Genomic DNA, 9,579 nt, shown 5'->3' on the forward strand with positions numbered 1-9,579 from the left:
GGGTTGGGTAATTTGTGTTAAAGGGCAAAAAGAGAGACAGAAACAGCTGCCAGGTCCATGCAAAAACTCCTTTGGGATATTGTGGTTCACTGCCCACGTATGTGACTCAACTTCCTGCTTAAGCGATTTGTTCAAGCTGATCACAGGGGCAGTTTGATGTCAATTTCACAAACAAAACAGCTGAAAACTATTTCAGCTCTTATCAAACACTTCAAGTATGTTTCAGGAAATAGAAGGCTATAAACAGCTTGCTTTTAGAGGACAATGGTAACCCCATCCTCACTTCACATGCATCTTTAACAACCCCTCACAAGCTCACCACCTGGCACACTGCTGATCAATAAGTGAACAGCCCTTTCCAGACATAGATGGGGTAATGATTGGCCCTCAGGTCCAAAGTGTAAAGAGGACATAACCCCGACACTATCCCTCCCCTGTTCCTTTTTTTCTCCTCCCTTTCTTCTCCTCCTTTATCCGCTCATCCATCTATTGATTTGTCTTAAGATGCACTTTATTTGCTTCTAAAATCCTGCCTCTTTTTAAATCACTCGCTTTCCTTTTCTTATTACTGTATCAAAAGTGTGAGATTGTTATGGAGTTTACAGTACTGTACAAAGTCTATCCGTCCCTTTAAGGGGGAGCTGGGATAAGTGAGAGCTTGGACAGGTCTATGCCACAGACAGACAAACACATTCTGTAAGTCACACCTATCATCATTAAAGGTTTAAAGGTCATCTGACCTCAATGCCTTGTCTTGGAGGAAACATAGAGTTACAAAGAGATAAAGATACATAGAGTACAAAGCGGGGGGAGTAAGTTAATCAGACTACTGAGACAGAGATTTATTTTCTACATTAGTAGAAAATTAAGACAGAAGTAAAAGGCTATTAATGTAATTGCCTCATTAAGATTCTAGTCTGCTACATTAGTAGGATTAAAACTCTCACCCCCAACAAACAAAGACAATCCTCATTACAAAAAGACTAGCAGCAATATTTAACGGTTGACAAATAGAGCCTTGCCTAATCCTGCCCTCCTGTGCTGCCATTGACTAGTACTCATTCAGAGTTTGCTTTAATGGTTTCTGCACAGAATCTTTCACCCAGTGTCCATGCACCTGTTTCACCCTGGATTACAGGAACTCCACTTTGACATATTGTTTTAAGCCAAACCATGAGCGTTACCTAAAGATCAACCAAGTAGCGTTGGTAAGGTCTTAGTACAAACGCTACTTAGTAAGGTTTTGGAAAAGATCACTGTTTGGGTGGTATTGAGACAACGCTGACAATTGGTTCCCCACGGGACACTTACTGCGATGTCCTCGGTGACAGTCCTGAGTTTGACCTATTGGCTTTCCTGGCCAATCACAGCGCAGGAGTACAAGTCCTGAATTACTCTGAAGCAGCTATTTGAAAAGCCGTCATCAAGTTTGAGCATAAATTCCTACCTAATATGTTAACTTTAATGTGTAAAGTTGATGTAGCATCGCAGGCTAACAACTGACAAAATTACAGTTTTAGTGGCCAATCAATGTAGATAAGGTAGGTCAAGGTAGATACAAAAAGTGTAACTAAATGACTATGTTGATAACGTACTCTTTTTAACTAGTCATTTGGTATGGCTAGCCCTTAGCATTAATCTTATTAGCTTAATGTTTTATCATGTAAGTTGTCTTGTTTTTTTTGTTGCAGATTGTAATTTAAGCTAACATTTCCATTAACATATTCAATGTATGCAACCATCTTTATATAAGTATTTGTTTGCAACAGTGACTCTTGGCAGCTACGTGGTGCAATTATTTACTTCTCTCTCTATAAGAACTTTTGCTGTAAAGCCTGTGAGGATTTAGTAAAGTGTAACACTGAGGCTACTTAGCAAAAATGACAGCTATAGTCAAGGTAAGGCTGAATTTATTATGAGCTGATGTGCAATAAATTAACTTTGTGCAGGTTATATCTGTGACAGATTTAAACCATTGTCTTAGTCCACGTTTTTCATAATTCACTTCAATCTGACACAAGTAACCGACAATGATGGCACATGCTAACATCCGTGGACCTTTTCAACCCTTAGCTGTTTGAGGAAATTAGAAAACATAACCGAGTGACACTCCTAAAGCAAAAGGCTTCAAATTTTCAATTAATTGAACTTATCAAACAGTAAATCTCTTATAATAAATCCACACAAAAAGCCTCCACATCTCTTTTCATTTCCTGTTCCTGTCGGCTTTTCACAGCTCGTTTCTGTTCTCAGTCCTGGATCAGCTCCGAGCAGAGATGCTATCCACTGATTGATTAAACTGCGTCTTTACCAGAGTCAACCCCAACAGCATGGACACACACACACACACACACACACGTATCTAATCAAACGGAAGGCCTGCAGTGATTTATTCATCCCTGCAGCTCCCGTCCCCATCAGTCCGTCCACCCCTCCCCCACACACACATCATGTGATATTCATATTCAACTTAAGATAATGCTTTAACCACTAAGTTTGCATCAAGACACAATCAAATAAAACCTTATAGCAGAGTCATGAAACAAGACAAAAACTCAAAACTGAAAAACTCGACCCTCTCAGGACTTAATCTGCCAATTATTTCTGAGAGGCAGAAAAAGCTTCTCTTCCTCCTATGAAGCCAAACTGCACGTGTTTTCTGCACCTCCATCAGATTTAAGTTGTATTTTTCGCCCTGACTCTGCAGATAGTCCCTGCATTGAGCACGTGGTCCGCAGAGTAATATTCCTGAAAGCTCTCTGCCAGGCAGCGCCGCTTCCCACCGAGCTTTTGTCCGGCCTGGTGCGGAGGAATGGGAGAATGCTAAATAGACAGAGAGTAAGTGGGAGCTAGTAAAGAGCATTAATCGTGTGTGTCCATGTGTGTGTGCTTGCGAGATTGCAGAGCCAGTGCCATATACCCTTTGCTCTTTCTGATCTCTCATATAAATAAGCTCTGGAAGAGGGTGAGTTCTTACATTTACAAGGCTTTCACATGAATGGCCTCCAGGAGATTTAGCAACAAGAGAGAGAGAGAGAGAGAAAGAGGGAGAGGGAGGGAGAGCAGGAGAAAAATCATGAATTGAATAAGGGAGGGAAAGGGGGGACGCTTCATTCTCGAGACTGAAAAAACAGCTTTATATGGCTATTTTAATGCAAATTAGCCCCCAGAAATGTTTCATTGTGTTATGATAGTGAGAAGCAGTGACGCTGGGCCCCATTTACACACATTTATATGTGTATAGACAAAAACTCATGTACTGGAGGGTAAAGGGGATGCTGTGTTTGACCCATGAAGGCAAAACGTGTTTTTCTTTTCAATTATCTGAAAAATTAAAGTCATCAACTATTAATGTGATTATTAATGAAAGAAAAACGCTTAATTGCTTCATTGCTGAGGTTAATATTAGAAAATTGATACCACTCTTGTGCCTGTATGGTAGATGTGAAGCTACAGCTAGCAGCCGATTAGCTGGAAACGGGGAGAAAAGCTAGCTTGGCTTTGTCAAAGGGGAATCGACTTACTAGCATGTCGATAAAATACTGTATCATGTTTAATTGATCCGTACACAAAGGAAGTTTCTGTAACGGGTCAAAAATATAATCCTTCTAAAGACTTGTTTTGTTGCACCTTAAGTTTTGTACAAATTACACAAATAAGATACAACGTGTAAATAGGTAGGCCTTAGAGCAGGGGTCTCCAACCCTGCTCCTGGAGAGCTACCTTCCTGCATGTGTTAGGTTTCTCCGTACTCTAACACACCTGATTTGAATGATGTGCTCGTAACAGAAGCGTAACGGCGTCTGTGTAAATAGCGGAGCCAACAGGGCGTAACAGCGCCGTGTGTGTAAGTAAAGCAAAAACACACACTGAGGCGCCTTTACGTCGGCATTGCTTAGTCCAATGTAAAATGGCAAAGGCTGCATGATGGCGGAGCTTCGTTACTGCACTGAGGTGGAACCACACTGTAAACATGGCTAGTGTTAGGCTAGCTGTTTCCTCTGTTTTCAGCTAAGATAACCTAACCGCTTGCTGATTTTAGCTTCATACTTAGACATTAGCGTGCTAATCTTATACAACTCGATAAAAAAGTGGACATGCATTTTTCCCAAAAGATCAGACTGTTCTAAAAGATACCTCCTAATAACTCAAACCATAAGAGCGCTGGAGTTCTTATCTTTTGCATTTTACCTCTAAAGATCTTTATAGCCTTTTTGGACGCCATCCAAAAGTCCCTTCCACGCTCCCCTCTTGTTTTTTAAGCCGTGTTATTCGAGGCTCCAGCTCAATGAGAGGATTTGTTCAGCTTCAGAAAGCTCTGTTTTAGATTCTTACTCAGCCAGTGAAACCGAACTCCAGACTAGATGTCGGGGATTATACCGGCTACCTGTGGCCCCACTGCCAGTGAGACGGAGTATCTCTCCTCAGAAAGGCACCAAAGCAAAGACCGTGGTAAACATGAAGCTGGCTGCAACCTGAGACTTTCTACTTTCCCCAGGACAGCAATGCAACACAGCCAATTCCATGTCAATATTTATCTATGCTGCACACAAAAACAAATTGACATGGTTGCCAAAAATTCTTAATGCTAGGCTCAAAACATACCACAGAGAAAGGTTAACAATTGGGTCAAAATGGAGGAAAAGCACAATAGATGTCCGTCAAGGCCAGATAGAGATCCCTCAGAGACAACAACAGGTGATTTATGACCCACATCAGAGTGGCAGAGCAGACCTGCCATCCCCCCCATCTTTTCAAAGCACTCTAAAACAGAAAAGATTTTACATTAAATCATGAGGCTGGGATCAATGTAAAGAAATTACATGAAACTGACAGACTAAAGGCTTTTCCATGCTTACATGTTAGATTCAGTGTGATTCATGTGGCTCTTTCAGTGAGCTGCACATTTAAAGATGCAAATATCTTCCTGCTGTGAGGTTGTTCTATGTGTGGCACTAAAAGCTTGCAGTATGTAGAATCAGCAAATCCTGAATATAGATTATCAGAAGTGTGCAGAGTGCTGTTATTAGCCATGCTAGCATCTTGGCTCTAGGTATGATAATACATGTCTGGCAGTTCTCTCCAGATGTAAATGTGTCAACAACAATTGGATGGACTGCAATGAAACTTTCTTCAGGCCTTCATGGTCCCTAGACGATGAATCCAACTGACTTTGCTCATGCTGTTTCTCTTCCTCTAGCAACTACATGATATTGATTGTATCTGCTTAACCTCAGCTTGTTAGCATTGTCATTGTAGGAGACAAATTCGGGGTTCCTTTCCTCGAAGGGCTTATCGTTTTTGACCGCTAAGTCACTTTGGAGTTTGTTGGATTTACGTTGCCATGGACTTTATTCACTTGAATGCACTAAGGGATTAAATAAATGAACTGTTTTACTAAAATCCAGTCTGGCTGTGTGTGTTTTTGTAAAACCCCAACAAAGAATGTTTTGTCGTTAACGGCAAATCAAAGTGAAACGCGTCAGCCAGGTCACTCCTGGAGCTCCTTTAACTTGCATTGTTAGCATGCTGATGTTAGCATTGAGCCTAAAGCAAGGCAATGGCAGCATAAGGCCTCCCAAAGCAGCTAGCATCAAACTTAATGTTGATGGAAACGTCTCTCGTTCAGAATCTTAGCGGCATCAAAAGGAGGCAAAGACACTGACAGGATGTTTGGTGAGGAAGCGACGCACAGAGAAAGAGATAGCGGCCAGATGAGAGTAAATCTTGTTTAAAAACTAGCTTAAAATACATTGGCTGTTTGTGTGCTACTTCAGAAAAGCTTGTACAATGTTTGAATAGCTTTAGAAACTCCCTCCCCAACACATTTTTAAACTCAGAATACAGGTGGTATATTTCTTTTTCAAACCTACAATCCAATGTTTCCACCCAATGTATGCACAGTTTAACTTTTCATGTGAACAACCAGCTGCAAATCTATGAAAGTCTTCAAGGACAGACTCAAAATGTGCAGACATTTCCCTGGCTTTTAACAATATTGCTTCTCCTACGTCTGAACAACCAGCACCTTTTTACTCCCTTATCAAGTTATGGAGATCAGACAAACTACAACACTTTTGATGTCCGCAAGGTTGGACAACACGTCACATATTTTTGAACTCTACTTTATATATTTCTTTTTTTTTTTCTTTTGAATTCTATTGTTAGATGAATCTGTTATTCATTAATATATTTGAAAGACTCATCCTGGAGATTGCCACCAAATAATTTCCCTTTATTTTGAACGGTTTATGATTGTATATGTGACAATAAAACTTGATTTGATATCACTACATTTGCTATCACAACCTTTTCAGCCTTAAATATCCGAATCATGATACTTAATCATATCCTAAGATATAGACTCTTATTTACTTGTATATACTGACTTACTAAAGTACAGCACCCTGCAGTAGTGGAGTTCAGGCAGATTGGCAGTGGTGGTGGGATTAAGCTCTGGGGGCTTCCTGTCTTCACCAGGGAGGGAACTATTAGCGGAAGCACTTCTCATAGCTGTATAAATAGCAGACGCACACATAACTCAAACTGAAATACCCACTCGCCTCATCCTCTGTCTGGTATTAGCAGCGGCAGGAGAAGCCCCCTAAGTTCAGCTTGGAGGCCTCTGTTTCAGGTCAAAGACACGCTGGACAGATAGTGCAGAAGGTGTAACAGAAGCATGGGGAGCTAGATCAAGGCTGAAAACAGCGTACTTGTACCTCCTCCAAACATGTCACTGAAAAGGATCAGTACATGAGTTAGTATGAGATCACTGTGTCGCATGGGTTGACCTTTGCCTTGGCCTTTGTTGCCACACTGAAAAGGAGCAGTAGGGTTTAAGGGACGCCATAAGTCTGCACTGAAGAGAGACTGTAAAGCTGAACAAAACGACATTTATCTGAAGCTCTGACGCTGAATGTTCCCCAACATTTCATCGCCCTGCCTTTGATGAAACCGACAAAACCCCTCTCAAGCTTCAGAAGAAAAAGTTCCAACCAACAAACTGTGCAACAACAAAACCATCGAAGAAGAAAACGCCAGAAGTGTGACAGTATGACTAAGCTGATTTCTATGAGCACTTTAACGCTATGGGTTGTATGACACAGCCGTGAGTAAGCACAGAACAAAGAATCAAAGCAGTAATATCATTTTCACCAGTGAATCTGGTGGCATAACACACAATAAACCCAACACAGAATGACCAGAGGGAGGAGTAACCCAAACCTTCATGATATAAAGAGAAAATGAGTCAACAGCATCTAATTACTGTAAGTTAGAGCTAAAGTGTTTGGAGCCGGTACATCAGAAGAGCAGACATGATAATGGGAGCACCTTGAAAACTAAACACCCAAATGTGAGCCGCAGTAACACAGACAGAGCACTATCATGGAGCTTAATGGGAATGTATTATTCAGACAGGAGGGATAATTGCTGTGATGCTATCTGAATAATACATTTCTCCCTATAATATCATCTATTCGGAATGTGCTTAGATCCCTCAGTCCAGAGTTCAGGTGAAATAATCATCGAGTTTTCAGGCCTTTCGTGGTGTTGATGTTGCGTTCATGCTCTCTGCATTATGTCAGGGAATTTTCACTTTCAATTTTTAATGAGGAATTCAAAAAAATGCATTCTACATTGGTGTAGTTAATTGTAAGCATTAATCACAAACTGTTTTGATAATAAATTGTTTACATTCTTTCAAGGGAAAATGACAAAACTTGGTTGGTTACAACTTCTTCAACGTCAGATTGATTTGCTGCTTTCTTTGTCATAAATGACAGTGAACAGAGAGTTCTGGACTATTGAACAAACAGAGAAAGTGAAGAATGAACTCAGGTGAACTGTGATGAGCAATTTTTGTTACATTTTAAAGACTAAATGATCAATCAAAAATCTCAAAAATTACCCGGAGATTAATGGATTATGAAAACAAATATTACTTGGTGGGTATCTTATAAGATTATAGGTATATTATATATACATTTTACAATTAATATATTTATTTCAGATGTCTTTTATGACATGAATTACATTTTGAAAAAATTAAGTTATATATCAAACAGAACTTAAGTCCTGGTTTTCTGCAGTCACTTTGAATTTTTGAGATAAACTAAAAATTGCTTCACTCCATATTTTTAGAACAACAATGGTAAAAATAAGAACGTGAAAACAATGGGGCATTATGGAGGAGGTGAATCTATATAAAGCTACAGAGAATACTCTGTAAGTAACTTATAACTCAGCTGTCAGTTCTGCAAATGTATTATTTCGGTTGGTTCTTAACCCCTCAGAGCTCAATTTCAACTGTTAATTATCTGCTAAGCACCAACTAGCAGACACACAAAGTTAGCCACTAGCTGTGAACATAGCGGAATAATAAGCAGCTAAAGAGCCAGCTGTTTCCTGCTGGAGTTGGTGGCGACCAAAAACAGAGATAAAAGAGAGGGAATATACAGTATGTCCACTACTGCTGTGTGCAAGTTTGTTATATCAACTTTTAAAGCAAGGATATGCCTTTAATTTATATTAAGAATTAATTGTCACCTATTTAGATGAGACGTTATTCCCCTTTACCCACTTAAAAGGAAGTTGTATTATCAGGAAAATGTCTCAAAGCTGAAAACAGGGCTACTCTTTTAAGCTAGTTAAAATGTAAGGTTGTAGATGAACAGATCTCACAGGACAAAAACTTTATGTGACTTTGATAATAAAATAAAGAGGTTACCTGAATTAATAAAATGTTGATCCAGGACCCAGCCTCAGAATTTTTTACAAAAATGTGAGTCATTAAAAGTTACGGGAGCTCTTTGACAGGGCTGAAATCATTATAAGGTCATCTCTGCATACAGTAGATGTGATGTCACAGCATACTGGCAGCAGCATTATTCATCCCACTCTCTTCCAGTAGATGCATCACATCAGCACATCAGGTTAGTTTATTGACTGTCTTCTCCTGGCACTAACTCCACTGGTGCATTATGGGTTTTTTCTCCTGAGTCTCTGCTCTGTTTGAAACAGGACAAAATAGTGGGCATACTTTACTCTCATACTTTAGGCTCATAGTCAGTTATCAGAATAAGCTCCAGGAATGCAGCTGGACAGTGAGCAGGTTTCAGAGGTGAGACCTGACTCTCGCTCCGACTGTCTGCGTGTCTCTGACGCTGATGTCACTGGTCTCACCAGGCGACAGGGCGACTCCAGCGGCAGTAAACCGAGGAGCCGACGGTTAAATATGGAGCTCCAAAACAAGGACCTCTAGTAAACTAATTCCTGTATATACACTTTACACAACTTTACACTTCACAGGGGCTTTACTTCACTTCATTTAGCTTCTTAGCAGATTAAACTCTAACAATGCTACATACATCATGATCCTTTTTTATAAAATATGAAGCAGTAAAGATATTTACTAAAAGTATGATGGCGTTAAAAGTAGCTCCACAACCTACTACAGCAGTAAATTACTAAATACAGCATGCATGCATGCATACAACTATCAGTCTAATACTATAAAACACAATAAGGTAAAATATTGCTCTCACACAGGCCATTTTTGCACAACAGACACTTTCAGTA

Source organism: Semicossyphus pulcher, unplaced genomic scaffold, assembly GCF_022749685.1.
Source record: "Semicossyphus pulcher isolate SPU_LCO1_2020_fin unplaced genomic scaffold, fSemPul1.0.p SCAF_3, whole genome shotgun sequence".
In the NCBI taxonomy this organism is placed as follows: Eukaryota; Metazoa; Chordata; class Actinopteri; order Labriformes; family Labridae; genus Semicossyphus; species Semicossyphus pulcher.